General features: G+C 42.9%; 2 protein-coding genes across 6 annotated transcripts in view; both read right to left on the minus strand.

Annotated features, from left to right (window-relative positions):
• Window positions 1-18,560, minus strand: part of RFLNA (refilin A) — a 323,776-nt gene that overhangs the window by 303,827 nt on the left and 1,389 nt on the right. The gene's annotated exons all lie outside the window — the stretch shown is intronic.
• Window positions 1-18,560, minus strand: part of ZNF664 (zinc finger protein 664) — a 39,993-nt gene that overhangs the window by 4,698 nt on the left and 16,735 nt on the right. For 2 of the 5 annotated variants that reach the window (XM_012447148.2, XM_012447149.2), the window contains exon 2: window positions 16,946-17,073. The exons of the other annotated variants lie outside the window; for them this stretch is intronic. The gene's annotated coding sequence lies outside the window, so the exon portion shown is untranslated. The remainder of the gene's footprint in view (window positions 1-16,945; window positions 17,074-18,560) is intronic. 5 annotated transcript variants of the gene reach the window in all.

The raw sequence follows: 18,560 nt of genomic DNA on the forward strand, positions 1-18,560 counted from the left end.
AGAACTTGTAATTATCGTACTTGTTCCCTGGTTTTTAGCCTGTCTCCTGTACTAGGATGTAAGTGCCATGAAGGAGGAACTGTGTGCGTTGCTCTCTGTTATAACCTGGCAATGAGAGGTATTCAATTAATATTTTTTGAAAATCTACAGAGAACTTCAGGACACCTCTTGCACCCACACGTGTCCTGCTTCATTCTGGTGGAACAGATAAAGGTACATTTCTTAACGCCTTATTTCCAGTCTTTTTATAGCCTACAGGAGACAAAATATGAAACAAACAGAATGAGGAGGAGATAAAAGAAGAAAACAAATCCCAAAATATTCGCTTTGAAGAGGTTTAGGACTATGTTTTAGCAATCTTTTCATTTATTTCACTCTATACGCAGTGATACTTTAAAATTAACTAAATGAAATCAATAGGTCTTAAAATAACACTTTTAATATGTTCCATACAAAGAGAGCATGTACGGGTGTTCAAGGAGATGTAATGTTAAAATGGCAAAATTGGACTACTTGTAGGTGGAAATGTTAGAATTATGAAATTCAATTAGGTACCCAAAATTTCGGCAAAAATGGTCATATATCTACAAAAATTATGTTTGCATCTATCATTTGTCCTAGTAATAATTCTAGAATCTTTCCTAAAGATACATTGGTAAAAACAGGAAATGACTGATATACTCGGTTATTCACTGAGGCAGTATTTGGCAGTGAAACTGCAAGCAACCCAAGGCCAACGATAGGTAACTAGCTGAATCAAGTATGGCACCTCCTCACAAGACAAAAAGGAATGAGGACAAGCACTGTGCACTGACATGGAGTGAACCCAGGTCACACTGTAAGTTAAAAAAAAAAGTAAAGTACACAACAGTATATGTTCTATGCTACCTTTTCTGCAAAAAAGGAAGGTAATATGAATGTATCTGTATCTTTGCTTATGTATATAAAAAATAAACACTGGCCAGGCACAGTGGCTCATGCCTGTAATCCCAGCATACCAGGAGGCCAAGGTGGGTGGATCACTTGAGGCCAGGAGTTTGAGACCAGCCTGGGCAACATAGGGAGACTCTGTCTCCACAAAAAAAATCAAATTAAAAAGTTAGTTGGGCATGGTGGCACACATCCATAGTTGCAGTTACTTGGGAGGCTGGGGCAGGAAGATGGCGCCACTGTACTCCAGCCTCAGCAACAGAGTGAGACCCTATCTAAAATAAAATATAAACTAAATAAAATGCAAAATAATAAATAAGCATGGTGAAAGATAATCCAGAATTTAATGATTACTTGTCGGGGAGAATAAAGTTAAGACTTCTCTGAATATACTGTTATCGAGTTTTGACTCTGGAAACATGTTTCTACAGTCAAAAAATAAAATTAAATAAATATTAAAATAAAGAGAATGAATCTATCATGTTGGTGACATAGCCACAAATGGCTTTGAGCACAGTATACTGATTGTACATGCCTAGAACATATTCTTTTGACAAATAAGCTGCAAAGAAATCACACTTCTTTCAACAATTTAACTGTTAATAACACCGGTGTCTTTTAAAGTAGGTTAATACAAATAAGTAGTTTATATTAAAGTTGTTAGGAGCCAAGATTCAATGTAAGAAATATTAGATATAAGTATAAAATCAAAGTTAAGAAAAAATCCAGTAATATAAAATTTGATTTAGAGGTATCAGTTTGAACTCACATTTTTTTTCTTTTTAGCTATCACCAAAAAGACCCAGAAGCAGTAAGAATCGACAGCAATGAGCACACCTGGAGCCCCTTCCCTTAAATCCTCTCCCCACCAAGAGGCAAGGGGTACTTGGAGGAATGGCTGGATTCAAAGCCAGAGCAGCACTTACAAAATGAGCCTGGGACATCTTGTTACGCCAGAAAGCAAAAGGGTTGTGCCAAAGGAACACAGAGCCAATTATGCAACTGAGCATCAAAAGGAGTAAGAAAGGCAATCGGGTGAGACACGTTAAATATACAAACCTCAGGAGCTCATAAGGACTGTAGGGAATGGGGAAGAAAGACACAGGCAGGCAGAGAGATGGAGAGACCTGAGTCAATGAACAAAATTGGAATTAACTAGGGGCCCAACTTTTACCCTGAAAATTGGTAATTAAGAGAAGCGTCTATCCTATTTCCTCTATAAACTTTCTTTCCAGACAAAGAAACAACCAGCTAATATATGCATACTCCTCATCAAACACCTGATTTAGACCATGATAAGCAATGGGTGAAAAAAGGGGCTGGAAGGCTGATCTGGGACTTGACATTACCAGGATTGGGCTGTCACCACCTGAAGCCAGGGATCGATCTTAGCATGACTCAAAGAGGAACAACCAGGTAAGTGTGCCTCCTGCTGTGGTGCAATGGGAAACACCCAGCACTCCCTGAAGACATTCTTGCCAAGACTGAAGCCAAACCTCATCGAGCCTCTGGAGCTAATTTTTAATGGAAAGAACTGAAGGGACAGAGGAACTACTAGGAAGTAAGTAGCAAAGTATCAAAAGGCGACAGGACAACTGCCCTGTTTTTTCTGCAATAAGGACATGGGGAAAAAAAGACGGTGACTAGGGAGGAGCTGCTCTAAATGAAAGAGACTCCAGACATAACAATTAGGTGTAATAGAGGATCTTCTTTGGAATCTGAAGCAAACCAGCTGCTAAAAGGGGACAATTGAGGAAATGTGATTAGGGGTATCAGATTACACAGTGTGTGCTGTTAATTATGTGATCATGTCACTGTAGCTACATAAACCAATGTCTACAGCCTTAGAGATACACAGTGAAGAATAGGAATGACATGACATGTCGTCTGATATGTGAGTTAAAATGCTTCAGCTAACAAAAAAAAAGGAAAGTAAAAAAGAGCAGATAAAGCAAATGTGGTAAAAACTCATTGTAATTGCTGAATCTAGGTGAGAGATAAATGGATGAATAAAATATTCTACTCTAAAATATTCTAATGCAAAATATCATGTATGGTTGAAATTTTCATGATTAAAACCATGTGAATGCTGAAAAGATATTCCCTTCCTGTTCTGGCAACTAATCCCAGGACCACCGCATAGAGGGGCAACTGTGACTGAAACTAATCCCCAAAACAGCTCTCATTTTCCCCAGTCAATCCTGAGCACAGGAAAACACGCACAGGAAGAGTTCTCTGGACAGCAGGGGAAGGTGGTGGCTGCAGGGCAGGGACAAGCAGAGTACAAAGGAAGCAGCACTGTGCTCAGCTCTTTCCCTCGCAAGCTAACACCAGAAGGGGTGTCTTCCAGCACACCCTCCAGGAATCAAGCTGCCAGGGTTACGGCACTACTCTAGCCTAGCCTCAGGAGAGTCCAGCTCTGCTCAAAAGGGCAACAGTTCAACACCAAGCTCCGCAACAGGGAAGATTCCTACAAGACCTCCCACCAGAGCTCTTCTTGAGGAAATCAGGCACTGCTATTCCTTCCAGGTAAAATGCTCAGACCTGTCTTTAAGTCTCACTGCACAGTAGGGGGATGAGAGGTAAGCTGCATTCTGTAGGAAAAAGAAAAAGAAAGATAAATGAAACTCCAACAAATTTTCTATGTGACCAACCAAAGAACAGAAAGGCCAGTACACAGGATCTCCAGTACAGACTCGCCTAACACAGCCCCTGCCCTACTCTTCCACACATGCAGAGGTGGCTGTAAATCCAGGAGCAGACAGGTTACAGAACCCCAAAGAGCTCACAAATCCTGAATGTACCACATTCCCAAGGCTGTCTCTCACTCTAGACTCACTCTTATGTCTCATAGTCAGCATCCTACTGCGGCTTTCAAGGGGCCACCCTACATGACCGGAAGCCCCTCTTTCTGACCTGAGAAGAAAGCCTACCACTGCCAAGGGCAAACTCTGAGCCTGCACCTGCGAGCTCAGGAACGCCCCCAGCATCCTGTGCACTGGACCCACACTAGTGGAGAACTCAAACAGCAAAGTGACAGTGCAGCTGAAAACCGAGAAAACAAAAGCTTAAAATTTAGCCCATCTACCTCAAATCCTAATCTTCCATGAAAAGGAGCCTTTCCTCTCTCCCTGTAGTTTGTGATACCAAAGAATATTGAATCAGTACTAATAATCGCAGTACAATTAAAATTGAGGGTAACTAGGTAATAAAGACCTGATGCTGAAATTCAAGGAAGTCAAAAACAGAGCTTTACATACAACGAAACCATGTCCTAAGAGAATACATGCTCTGGGTCACGGCATGACAAACGGAAACCTGAAGACAGGGATGCAGGACTAATGGGCTGGGAGAATGAAGCTGGTTTCCCTTGAAGCCTGCTCAGACCAAAAGTTCCTCACTCTAGCGGCAGAAAAGGCAAACCTGCTGCATGAAGGGGAGACTACAACTCCAGTGTGGGGCCCAAGGCTGCAGGAGTCTGTTGCAGCAGCCCTAATGGGATGACCAGAGCATCGGAGGAACACCGACTATTTACATGGAGATAGAGGTTGGTGGGTTACAACTGATGTTCCAGAAAGTGGACTCTGAACTGGATCATATTCAACACAGGCTGGATATGAAATCGAGACCCATCACCTTGATTGGGCAAGAGAGAAAAATCCAGTTACACTCTTAAAGGAATTAGCAGCCATTCAGCCTTGACATCAGACTATGTCCACAGTGTTCAGCCAGCAGATGCCAACTACTGAGCAGGTGGCTGAGCGCCTTATCTGTGCTGCTCTGCATGAGGCTATGACGTCCATCCAAGGACTACAGAGGCACACAGACCCAGCTGTCACCATCAAATGAAGAAGAGAATAGCGCCACCCAGCAACTAACATCCCAACCCAGGCTGGTAAAGAAAGGGTGTCCAGAAGGGCACACTGGTGCTGAGCCCAGTGCCAGGGAAGCATAGGACAATGTCTTACAAGCACCTGGAGCTGCCATGGAGACAGCTTGGTGTGGGGATGGGCCAGTGATGCCCTTAGAAAGACGGGGAAGTGAAACAGAGCAGATGCTACTATATGAATGAAGTTCAACCAAGAGAAGGGAACAGGAAAAAGGGGACTTTAAAATGTATTCCCACTTAAGCTAGGAACTTCAGGCCAGCATATCACCTAACACTACCTTACATCTGTTTTTTTATATGATGAGGATAATACAGACATGCTGGCCTATCTCTCTCACACACACACACACTATCAATCAGCCAAAATGTGAAGTAAGAAGCTTTGGAAACTAAAAGATAGACAACTGTATTACATATTTACATCCTTTTTGAAAATGCTTAACCACTATGCTTAAGTTGTGTGCTTTATTTCCATTATTACTATATTGTAATATATAATGAAATAATTATACAATTTACCATAATGTAGAATCAGTGGGAGCCCTGAGCTTATTTTCCTGCAACTAGGTGGTCCCATCTGGGGGTGTTGGGAGACAGTGACAGATCATCAGGCATTAGATTTTCATAAGGAGTACACAACCTAGATCCCTTGCATGTACAATTTACAACAGAGTTCATGCTCCTATGAGAATCTAATGCCATCGCTGATCTGACAGGAGGCGGAGCTCAGGAGGTAATGCTAGAACGTCACTGCCCTGCTTAAACCTTCCACTGCTCTATAGAACATACACTCCTCTTGCTGGCTCACAAGCTGGAGGTGGCCCAGCCACCGCCTCTCTCCAATCGCACCTCCTGCACTCTCTGTAAACCACACACTGGCCTCCCTCATCTCCTTTCTAGTCTTCAAGCTTGCCAGTCTCATTTGCCCTTACACAAGCCCCCTGCCTAGTTTAGAACACACACTCCTCTTGCTGGCTCACAAGCTGGAGGTGGTCCAGCCACTGCCTCTCTCCAATCTCACCTCCCGCACTCTCTGTAAACCACACACTGGCCTCCCTCATCTCCTTTCTAGTCTTCAAGCTTGCCAGCCTCATTTGCCCTCACACAAGCCCCCTGCCTAGTTTCTTCCTGGTCCTCAGAGTGCTGGCATCTGCTCAACACCCAGGCCTCAGCACAAGCGCTGCCTTCCCAGAAAGCGGCTCCTGGGCTCATCAGCTTCAGCTGACTCACCTCTCTGCCCTCATACCTTTCTGATCACCTCCTTCTGCTTAATTTTTGTACACACTATTACCACTTACTGCCTAGAGTTATTGTGCATTTTTGCACATGCTTCCTTTGCTGTGCTCCTCTCCCTGCTCTCCTCAATGCAAGCTCATCTAGGAAATTTGTGAATCTCTAAAACTCCTTCATCTCTGTCTTCCAAAGTCATTCAAGCACTAAATGTTTACTCTGTGCCTTCAGCAGTGCAGAATCATACTCAGTCCCTTCCTGTGTACAAGCCGCAGTCTAGTGGGGAGACAGCGTTCATCAAAGGTGTCCACAAAGAAATGTCAAACAAAAACTGTGAAATGCTCCACAGCAGCCCTGCAGTGCTCTGAGTGCCTTGGGCTGGGCCGGAAGTGAGGATGACCTGGTAAGGGGTCAGAAATCAGGGGAGACTACTTTGAAGAAGTGATGGCTGAGCTCAGATCTAGAGGCAGCCTCTGCAGAATGAAGAGAAGATAAGCAACGTGAGGGAGAGGCACACGTGGAGGACCATGGTGAGGGACAGAACAGGGGCAGCAGGGCTGGAGACGTTCAGTGCCAGATGAGAGGGGAGAAGCTAAGCATCATGATCTTTATCCTAATAGTAGTAGAAAACTCCAAAGTGGTTAGCTTTTGTTTTAAAGTTTGGTGGTTTCCATTTTAAATAGAAAACTGTAGCTAAAGTACAGAAATTAATGGATGGGTAGAAAGGAAGACCATTTGGGCATAAACATGGTAGGTGATCACCTTAGTTATTTGGGTAGGAAACAGTGATCATAATCTGGACTAAAGCAATGATGATCATAGAAAAATCCATCAGACTTGGTGATGGATTCGATACAATGGGCAAGGGACAAGGAAATGCCAAGGATGACCCCTAGGTGTTTTATTTAAAAAACTGGATGGAGATGGAACCATTCGGTAAGACAGAAAACTCTAGAAAAGACCAAGGTTTGAAGACCAAGATCATGATTTCCATTTCAGACATGCTCATGATATCCGAAAGTGGATGTCAAGGATAGCAGCTGGATGGATGTAACTGGCACTGAGATAAGAGATCAGGACTTTATAAGGTATACATGTGTGAGCCATTAACATTTTGATGATAACTTAAGCAGGGTGAAGGAATAAGGCTGCCTAGCAAGAAAGTACTGGGTGAGAAGGGAAGAGGGCCCTGGGACTAAGAGAGCAACATTTAACGACTGAGTTTGAAAGAAGCCAAGTACCAGAGCACATGCTGAATGATTCCACTTACATTAAGTTGAAAAACAAGCAAATCAATTGATGCTGTTACACAGAGCAGACAGAGGGGCTAATGACTAGAAAGACCCACAAGGGAATTTCTAGGGATCTTTGTCATGTACTATCTTTATCTGGGCACTGGTACACATAGATGGGCTCATCTCACAGCTGTGAAAATTCATCACACTGTAGCCCTATTTACTATCTGTATGTTAGACTTCAAGGAAAAGTTCAGGAAAGAAATAAAAATGAAATGAATTCCACTGAGAGGGAAAGACTGAAACTATGGAAGAGAAAGAAATAACAGAAAAGGCCAATGGAGACAGGATCCAAAGCTCCACAAGAGGGATGAGCCCTGGAGAGAGGAAGGCAGGAAGTAGTGTGTGTGTTTAAGTAGAAACTGAGAGTCCCTGGCTGCAGGGAAGCAGGAAGCAAGGCCATTTTCTGAGAAGGAGAGGGCAATGGAGGTTTGAGGAGAACAGAGGTGGTAAGAGATGGTTGTCTGGAGGGTGGGAGAGTGGCATGACCCGAGAAGCACAGGGGCACTGCCAGCAGCACCGAGGGTGGGGATGGATTTGGCCCAGGGCTCAGTTCCTCAGGGGCTGCATGGAGAAGGCAGATAGCTAAGTTTCTACAAGACTGAGTTTTTGACAAATGGGAATCAACAAGGACAAACAGGCCTTCCATCTGAAAGAAATCATCCCCTATCCCAATCCAAACCTCTACCTTCACATGCTGACAGAATCTAAAACCACCAAGGTCTTCCAAGCCTCAGGAATGCTTGTGTGACATCACCCCAACTTCCTATGTGGCTACTGTCCCCTTCCCCATATTCAATCTATGCAGCTAGCTCTGCTGTTCAAACCAAATGCCACACAGAGAAGGCAGAACCCATCAGAGAACTCCCTCCAATTCCAGCCAAACTATCAATGTACATGTGCTGCCCAATTCTAGTCCTTTCTTCCTCTTACAAATGGAAGAAGTGTCCATGTCCTACTTAAGATTCAGCCTGACACCACTCCTCTCTGGATGTCTGAATTGAGCTTTTTTTTTTTTATCTTGAATACATTATCTGAAATTCGGACTGCTGGCTCAGAAAAATCTAAAGTTGTTTTTAAATAACTATACAATTACTTTGTCATAAAAGTCAAGTGAAAATTCAGTTTTCTCAATTTTTTTGAGAAATTTCCCCTTTTCTTATTTTTGAGACAACTGTTCTGATTTTAAGAAACCTTTAAGTATCACAGAACTTTCTGCAGTGAGTATGGGTCTTTCTATGAAGCACTAACTACATAAGCCCCCTCCGCGATAGCAGACTCTGAGAGTAAAATCGATTTCAACAGAACTCAAATTAATTTCCTACCCAGAAGTACACCTATCAGAATGTGTGGTATATAATTTTGCCACTCAAAGGCATAAGGGCACACTTTGTGGGAAAGATAAAAGTGAAAAAGAACAGGGAAGATGACATGTCAGCCTCCACTCCCTACCAAAAATCACCACCAACTATGATGAGTTGAGATGACCATGTAATTCATCTTCCCCATACCCATATAGCAGGCAACTGTGTCATAGGGGTTGGATAAGATTCTCTAAGAAAGATAATCAAAGGGCCTTGGCTCAGGAGACAATGCATTAGGCCAGTAATCATAAAATATAAAGGATCCACATTAACTTTTTAGTCCCTTAATTAATGGGAAGGGTTTTATAGAAAGATCCCTATATCCCTAGTCTTCTACCACATGTTGATTATTTGATATAGATAAGTGACACTCAGAGAAGCCAGCCCACCCTGGCACAGGCCTAGAAGAGATGTGTTATTGAGCCAACAGTCCTGGAAGCTGACCTCTGAGGCATAGAATCAGAGCTATATGCACACAGGCACATGTTCCACATTTATTTAGCACCCAGCATTTCTTGGGCAGTAAGCTAGGCCCTGGAGGATTCTGATAAACAAAATAGACATGTCCTCTGCACTTATGTGGTTTACAGGTGAGGAGGGGAAGGCGACAGTTCCAACACATGTGAGTGGAGCTTTGACAGAGGCATTACAGCTGATGAGCTGGGTATCCTAACTAGTCTCAGCATGGCAACAAAGATTTCTAATTGACTCTACTTTTAAGCTGAAACCTAAAGGACAAAGTGAAGCAGCCACATGAAGAACAGGAGGGCACAGCATGTGTACAGAGGTCATCAGATCCCATGCCCCAGAAAGCGGAGTCCAGCAGGCAGAAACAGGAGTCATAGAGCAGGGCCTATCAGCCACAGAAACTATTATCTGGAATGACCAAGGCATCTCTGTAGAATTTACTTTTGAAAAAATATAAATATTACAGTTACAAAATACCCAGGAGATAGTAGTCTACCTATAAAGACCAACAGAGACTTACAGGTCTTCCTATAAAGTCCTATAAACTCAGGACTCTGCCTTATAAGAAAAACAGAAGGCATTTAAAGGGCTAGAAGCCTGTGGAGACTGCCATAGGTGCCAAAGAGTGGGAAGGACCCGATCCATAAACATAGAAAGGGGTAAAATATGGTAAAGGCTCCAGTGGGGGATTATAAAACAAAGTTGCACAAGAAATCAGCTCCTGAGCCAGCTAATACACGCTGAACTTCTAGGAGGAGCTTCTGACCTCAGGAGCCCTCCTGTAAATGTTACCTCCCTTTCTGGATCAGGGAACACTCTTTGGCTTCAGCATCCCCTATCCAATGCAGTTTCCCAAAACTGTGTAAGATTTCATTTGCCTCCCGAGTAGCTGGGACTACAGGTGCATGCCACCAAACTCCATCTCAAAAAAAAGATTTGAAGTCCTCACTTCTCTTAATATGCACTTTTTCCTTCAGACACCCACACTGTCTCTCAGCCTCCCTCCCAGTGTAGCCAAAAAAATTAATCAACAGCCAAATCCCCAGGTTCTAACTGCAGTACCAAGGTGCTGATACTCATTCCGTCGCTAATTTGTCAATGTTGTGTCTGGATTAGCCGGAGCTCTAAGGAAGGAAGGCAAAAAGTATACTGGGTTGAACAATGTCTCCCCAAAATTCATCCATCCAGAACCTCACAGTGTGACCTTATTTGGAAACAGGGTCTTTTCAGATGTGATTAATTAAGATGACGTCATAGTACATTAGTGTGAGCCCTAAATCCAATGCCTGGTATCCTTATAAAAGAGAGGAGACAGATTCAGACACACATAGAGATGGGGGGAAAAGGCCACATGGGGACAGTTGCAGAGAGTGAAGTGATATGTCTACAAGCCAAGGAAGGCCAAAGACTACTGGCAAAGAGAAGCTAGGAAGAGGCAAAGTATTCTCCCGGAAAGCCTTCAGAGGCAGCACGGGCCTACTATCACCTTAATCCAGAATTCTAGCCTCCAGAACTGAGAGACAATAAATTTCTGTTGTTTTAAGCCTCACAGCTTGTGGTACTTTGTTACGGCAGCCCAAGGAAACTACAAGAATATGGCATGCTCTCAGTGACATTTTGCCATTACAGTCCTTACCTCCATCTGGGCTCTATGTACACAACAGGCATTGTTTATTCTTTGGTGATGTTGAATGGATAGTGCTTATTTTATACTTCACCCAAGCCCTTTTAGCTCTAAAAACCTGGAGCCATTTCACCTTTAATCACTTCCGAAAAAAGAAGTTGCATATTTCACTAAAATGCTTTTACTCAAGAGATTAAGAGATTACATTTCACAGAAAAAAATCTTTATTTTTCCTTTCCAATAGTTTTATTCTTTGCTTCTGTCTCCTAAGGAAACAAAAAAATCACAAACAGTATCTAGTCTTCACCTCCGACACCAAAAAAGTCAACGACACATACATACATACTCCTGTGGCTGGCAGCCTGGGGAAGGGGTGAGCAGCCGCTTCACAATCAGAGTGAATAGGGGTTTTGTATATAATACATATAACATGGGATGCCCAGCCTACTTTCGTCCATCACACACAAGTGGGCTTTGTCCTGGTAACGTAGGAATGAGCTTCATTCCCTCCCTGGCCAGGCAATGAGGACAGAGCCCTGCAATCTAATTGGCAGCTGCAAAACCTACCCATCAATTATAAAGCCCGCCCCCAATGACATTCTGTGTCATTTCCAGATGGAACACTCTTCCTCATTCCTGCCTGTTCTCCTTGGGTTTCACACCTTAAATTTCCATTCCGTGAAAGTATCCTTTCCCTTCATAGGCAAAGCCATAATTTGGTAGAGCTAAGAGATTTAAAGCCCTTCCTGAGGTCGTGAAGCTCTTAACAGACACAGCTAAATGTGAGCTTATTTTTGAGAACATTCTATCTCCAAAATCTTGAACTGTTATGTACCTCCAGCTCCGTGTGTCCATATACATTCTCCCCAACTTCCACCACTCATGCTCACACTCAGCCCACTTGAGCAACCTTTTACCCCAATAAGCAGCAGTTTCTGCCAACCAATTATATTGCAGCAGAAACACTTTGTAAGTCAAGTTTCAGCTCTCCCACTTACTAACAGTGTGACTTCAAGCAAGTTGTTTAGCCCTAAGACTCATTTCCCCAATAATACCTATACCTGTTCTCTTAGGGTTGCTTTGAAAATTAAATAAGACAATGCACACTTATTATAGTACCTAAGCTCAATACACACTTTTTTTCTTCCTTCAATTTACCTGTCTGGTAAGCACAAGGAATGCACACTGTTAAGCTTAGGAGCCTGCAGTGAACAGCTCAGCCTTCCTGCTGAGCTTTCCTTTCCCCTTCCTAACTGCACTCTAACCTCCTGTTCAGGGATTACCTCTCCCTCTCTATGCAGCAATAATGGGCCAATAAATCAGGGTGCTCTTCTATCCTCCCCTGTGAAGGCCAAGATCCCCAGATCTTCCCTCTCACTACAGTACCTGATCCAGTCAGGGGGTAAGAAACAGACCTCAGTTCAGCCAGCCAGTCTTCCTCTCCAGATACTCTTAATTGTGAAGAGTCAAAGATGACATTAAAAATTATAGTTCATTCACATGTGCTAGTGACAGCACCCAAGACAGACATTTAAGCAGCTCCTACAACGATGGCCCTCCAGCGCTACTGGGTTACTCCACGTCCCCTTCTCATTCTACAATTCATTTTTACCTTAAATTAACCAGAGTCCATTTCTGTTGCTGATTGCCAGGCAGCCCTAACTGATAAAGAATTTTAGATAGTTACCACCCATCTCCACCCACCTGCATTCTCCTTCTCCAAAGCCTGAGTGACTGGGATTAACATTCACATCATGTATTAAGGAAGAAATGGAAAACTGGCTCTGGAAATTTGATTTCCAAAACTAAGCCAAGGAGCAGGGTTTTCAGCCTCACCTGGGAGCTTGTCAGACATGCAAAACCTCAGCCCCACCTTAGACCTACCAAATAAGAATTGCATTTTAGCGGGACTCCCAGGTCACACAATAAAGTCTGTGAAGCAATGACTCAGAGACTAAATGTGGTTCTTGGCAAGTGCCTGATCAGCCTCACACTTAATGTGAAAATGTTCCTTGTCTGTAAACTATTTTTTTTTAAAGCCTACTTGACTCATAGCTCTCCCCAGCAGAGGATGGGGCTTAGCTGTACAACACCGTGATGAAATACACAATGGGCCACAATTCTACGCTCAACACCTCTCCCTACCATCCTCAGATCACATTCTGAACTACTTGAGCACTTTCTTCCTGTCTGTAAAATGGGCCTCTAATCCTAACCTCCTCAGATTACTGAGTATGCAAATAGTACATTTTCATCATTGCCTTTACCTGACAGATGTTCCTTGCCCCCAGTTATGCCCCAGCTGAAACCCTTCCTGAATAAACTAGCTAAGCACCCACTGATCTAGATCCTCCTTCTCATCATGTTCTCACAATTTACAGTACAATTCCTGCTAATTAATGTTCATCTAGGTAGGCACTCCATGAAGGCTCCAAATGACCAACTTGTGGTCATCACGGGTAAAAAAGATCTATTCTAAGTGTAAGAGAGACCAACGGATTTTAATATACCAGAGTACGAAAAGTTCACAAATATACTTTCACACTGCAAGTTGCAACTAACCTGTAGGCATCTACCACTTGTCAAGTTTTGGTGCCATGTCACAGATAAAGCCACAATTATAAATCCCTTTTCCAACTACATTATCTATGCAAGACCCGATTTCTTCAACCACTTCAACCAAAGCAACATATTGCAAGAGACTGAATATAGAAGCAGATGTCTTATTTAAAATCCATACATTTAAAGAGTTGCCAAAATGTAAATATTGCTACTCTTCTTACTACGTTTTGTTTCAGAAAATAGCTATTTTTCATAAAAATTTCACTTACGTTAGCATGTAATGAGTTTATCATTTTTAAATAAATGAGTTAATAAGTATCTTTGCAAATTTTGGTTTCCATTTCTATTACAGTAAGTATCAAAGCCTGCAATCCACATACACTTAAAGTTCTCTGGGGTCCTTAAAAAATGTTTTTTAAAGTGTAAGAAAGTCCAGACACAAAAAACGTTGAGAATTCTTCTTAAATCCACTTTTTTTTTGAAGACTGAAAGTATGTAAACTGTAAGATAACCACTTACGTGTAGTAATTTCCATCACCAAACATTCCTCCTCTTCTAGATATAAGAAAAACGTCCCCCGAAGTCCTCCAAAATAATTCTAAAGTCAAGTTTTGTACATGAGAGGACTGAGCTAAACACTACAAGAAAGAACTCTCCCACAGAGATGCTTTACAAAGGATTCAGAATTTATTCCATCAGGCACAATTCACTAAGTTGTTCTTACAAGACCTTGGTTTCCAGTTGGTGGGACATGCATCTATCTGACACTGTCCTCGCTGACATCATGGGTGCCCCATTCATGTGGAGAACATATGATCCCCTCAGCTTAGTTAGGAACTCCTCCTAATGATCAGGAAGTCCTAGAAATCAAAGCCATCAAAAAGCAGATAAAACAACTCCAAGGGAACCTCTGCTTAGCCTTTTTCTACAGGCCTTGGCACACACAAAAAAAATTAAAAAAAAGAAGGCTGTTTAGGTATCAGGACCTATATACTGCCAAAGGAACCGGGCTAAGAGGGGATTTGTTCTGTTCAAAGCCACCACTCTCCATGTGGCTCAGGTATGTGGGAACACAGCAGATGCTGCATCTACCTCCTCACTAGTCTCCACTATATCTATAGAAAAGTGCAGTCCAAAATACACATCACTTGGTGTAGGAAGACTTAGATATTCAAGCTACATACGCCTCATCCACTTAATCGTTGTTTAACTACCTGCTTTAGAATAACTCATCTATAGCAGTCACTGGTAACTCACTGATTAGGACTGTGGAACATCAAATCCGTTCTATTTTGCTTACATCATAACAAATAGTTCTGAAATTGAAGATTCTGGCTGCCCAGGGTAGATTCATGTCCCAAACAGGCCCTTCACATTCCCCACTCTTGAAGAAGCCAGGACTCTTTTCCCCATTACAGTGCCTGCATGTGCCCTGGGCCACCTCATGTGGTAACAGATCACAGTGGAGCCCGACTTCCCTCTTTGGCAATGGGTTCTCAGAGTCTCTGAAAGAGAGTCCTTCTGACTTTGCCAAACCCTCTTTAGTGGCCACTAAGACCTGTAGCTACTCAACTTCTCACACTTGACCTCCTCCAGCCAACAGCAGCTCGGAAGGTCCAACTGCCCAGCCTTTTTTCTCAGGTGTGCTTGTCAGTCACAGAAGTGAACCCGGGTTTCTTCATCTTTCTGAGCCGACTTCAGTCTCTGGAGGTTGGAGGTAGTCAACTGAGAGGAGAAGAGTTGCACTCAGGGTAGCCCAAGCACACCCATAATTCCTGGGTCTATATCTCTGTGGTCAAATCCTCCACACCACAAAGCCCAGCCTTGGAAGATATTCCAGGTTCTGTTGACTCAAAGGCCTGTCAGTTCAGACACCAATGTAATTTGCTGTAGTCATTGGCGTACATGTACATCTGAAAAGTGGAAGACCTCAAAGCAGGACTCCTCAAAAGAACATCAGTCTCTGGCCAGTGGCTGTCATTCATGCAGCATCTTGGAAACACGCCTTGACAGGAATCCAAACACTTCCTTACCTGTGCCTCAAGTAGAAACCAGCATTTCCTGAACATGCTGTCAATAACCATAGCCTCTGTGATAACAGGAACAACTTCCCCAAGGGTTCTGAAGTCAACTTTTGAGTTTGGTCAAAGGAAGTTCTCACTCTGAGCAGGATTCTCCAACTAAATTTAGGATGTCATCCAGGGTCTACTCCTCTCCTTTCTAGAATGAGGGCAAACTTAAAAAAAATCTGCTCCAGATTGACAAGAAAGAATTTTACATCACTTCTGATGCCTTCCTGTGCACAGCCCTGCCACCAGCTGAACAGAAAAGTCTGTGACTCAGCTTGACTCCGGAGCACTAGGAGAGAACCTGACAACAGTCCTTCCAGACACTCCCAGCACCTCGTTTCCACCCTTAGACCACTTTCCTACTTGGTCCGCAGGTGTTTGGACCTCTTGCCGCCACCTCCCCTTCCTTTAGTGCCACCCACACTTCCTTATAGCCTAACACACCAAAGTTCTAGGTTCCCTGATTTCTTTCACAACAAAGTTCAATGGCTAATGATTTGAGCTCTGGGTTTTAACGAGCTTTAGGGAAGAGATGCTTCATTTTGTCCTGCGGAAATTCCTCTTCGCATGACTTAGCCTAATGACTCCTAATGGAGAAAAAATAAAAGAAAAAAGAAGCTGTGTCTGATTTTTCTTTAACAAGGTCCAGAGAAGGGCAACAGAAGTTATCGGTGGAATGATGCCAAGTTTTCTCCTGAGTCTGAGAAGAAAGTCCAAAAAGGCTAAGTGCATGTGTTATTAGGGTGATCAAGGATGACATAGGCATCCCTTCTGTAGCTTTCCTTCAGCCAAGTCCTCTCACATAATGAGCTCTGGAATGGTATCACTGGATGTAGGCCTCTGCTCTGCCACCCGCTATGTGACTGTGGCTGATCTGATCAAGCTGCAAACGTATGGATAATAATGTCACTCAGTGAGGACAGGAACAACACTTTGCCTGGGTTATTAAAGAAGATAATAAACATGAAAGTACCTATCAGAGTGCCCACAGCAGAGCTGAGGCTAAATGTTAGTTTCCTTAATTTTAATTACTGTATGACACATTCATTCATTTGCCAAGAATGTCGTTTCATGGGCAGAGGCTTCCAAAGACCTGATGATCTAATCTCCCTGTAACTATAGTTTCTCCTCCAATCAAAGTGAAACACTGCCTTTATACCTATGTGTCTGCTGCTTCCTGGTCCTACCCATAACTTTTCCCTTCTTGTCCCTCTATTCATGGGATTGCTTCTTTAAAAATATTACTTTAGTGAGATTCCTTCATGGTTTGCACTCCACTACTTTTTTTCCTGCTCTCAACCCCATTTACAGAAACACCTGAGTACTGGGATACAATGATTTGCTTCAGTGATAGCCCCTACATGAACCCCACATCCAAGGCCTAAGTTTATCTTATCTATCTAGTAAATGTGTAACATACACATGCATTAAGAACCATAATAATTTGGCGGGTAGAACACTGGACTTACTGCCCAAAAGGCCTAAGTTCAAAATCTTCACCTAATACTACATACCTGTCTCACTGTAGTCATTGATTCTCACCAGCCTCAGTTTACTTGCTATGAAACAGAGAAGTCCCACTGTGAGTCAAGTAGATGCTCACTCTCACCCTCTACTCATGCCTCCTCAGGAATTAGGAACACTGATGAGGTAACAGAAAAAAATACAATTTCCTTAGGATACAATTTGAATACTTAGAGACAGTCAATGCACAGAAAGAACAACAAAACATAAGAACATCCACTTTCCTGCATACTCTGCCTTTTCCTTATCCTTCCCTTAGGCTGACTCTACTGGATTTGTCTTCCTCAAGTGACCAGCCTTTCACAATTGGCCGGGGGAATTCTTTCTGCTCTCAGGTCGGGCAGGAACTAGCTGGGGGAGGGTACACAAAAGGAAGAACAGAGGCTTAGGTCAGATTAGCTCTAATGCTCATTTACTAAACTTGCTTCCTCCTTCCACTGTGGTAGTAAGAGCAGAAGGGACAAAATTCATGCTCAGGCCCAGAAGAAATGAAAAACAGACTGGACAGCTGAAGCCACCCTCAGGAATAGGCATAAGGAATACCTGAAAGTCACAGGGGACCCAGCCTAGCCAACTAAAAGGAGGAGGAAGACAAGTTGGACCCTGGAGAACAGGCGAAATGAAAAGGGGGTAATTAGCAAGACTGCCCTCAATGAAGCTGGCAGTCAGAGCAGCCACAGTAGTTGGGGGGTCAAAAACTAGGGATTTGTAATTCTGGCTACATTTGTATGCATTTTTTAAAAGTGTGGTAAAAAAACACATAACATAAAATTCACCATCTTAACTATTTTAAGTGTACAGTTCAGTAGTATTACATATACACACATTGTTGTGAAACAAATCTCAAGAGCTTTCTTATCTTGCAACACAAACTCTGTCCCCATTCAACAACAACTCCCTTTTCCCTCTCCCCCAACCTCTGGTAACCACCATTCTACTTTCTTGACTCCATGAATGTGACTACTCTTAGGTAACTCAAGAGTCTGGCTATTTTTATACTTGAGTCACAATTCATAACTTGTAACGTCTGGCAAACCAAAGCAAGCAGGGGAGAGAGATTCTGAAGGAGGCTCACTCAGGAAGCACGAAGTGCAAGAGCAGGTGACCTCTTACAGCCAAAAATCAACAGAAATGATGAGAATCCTAAGAATGGATAGGATTTGGTCACTAGAATTCAGTATCTGCATGGATGGACAGAAATTTATTGCCACTCCACTCTCAGAGAGGGCCAGGGAATGGTCACAACACATTATGCAGAACTCTGGTATTCATGCTTTTGATCTGGTAGGACTGGCATGGGTGGCTAATCCAATGCTATTCTGAAAATGTATGTTATTAATGACTAATATCAAATCTGACCAGTGGTCTCAGCAAACATAACTTCCAGGTACCCTAGATGAGAATCTACACAGGACTGAAGTAATACAAAACACTTTATTATTAGCTGGCCCTGGGAATCTAATTCCCAATGCAGTATTCCATAAGTGAGGCTGGACCACATGGAGAACTCCTTTTCCCTACATTAGTGACAATCTTAAACTGAGACCAAAGTGCATACCAGTGTGAAAAGGAATTCATAAAATATTAGACGTGACTCTTTGGTCT

Source organism: Aotus nancymaae, unplaced genomic scaffold (assembly GCF_030222135.1).
Source record: "Aotus nancymaae isolate 86718 unplaced genomic scaffold, 86718_ANA_hifiasm-v0.15.2.pri h1tg000021l, whole genome shotgun sequence".
In the NCBI taxonomy this organism is placed as follows: domain Eukaryota; kingdom Metazoa; phylum Chordata; class Mammalia; order Primates; family Aotidae; genus Aotus; species Aotus nancymaae.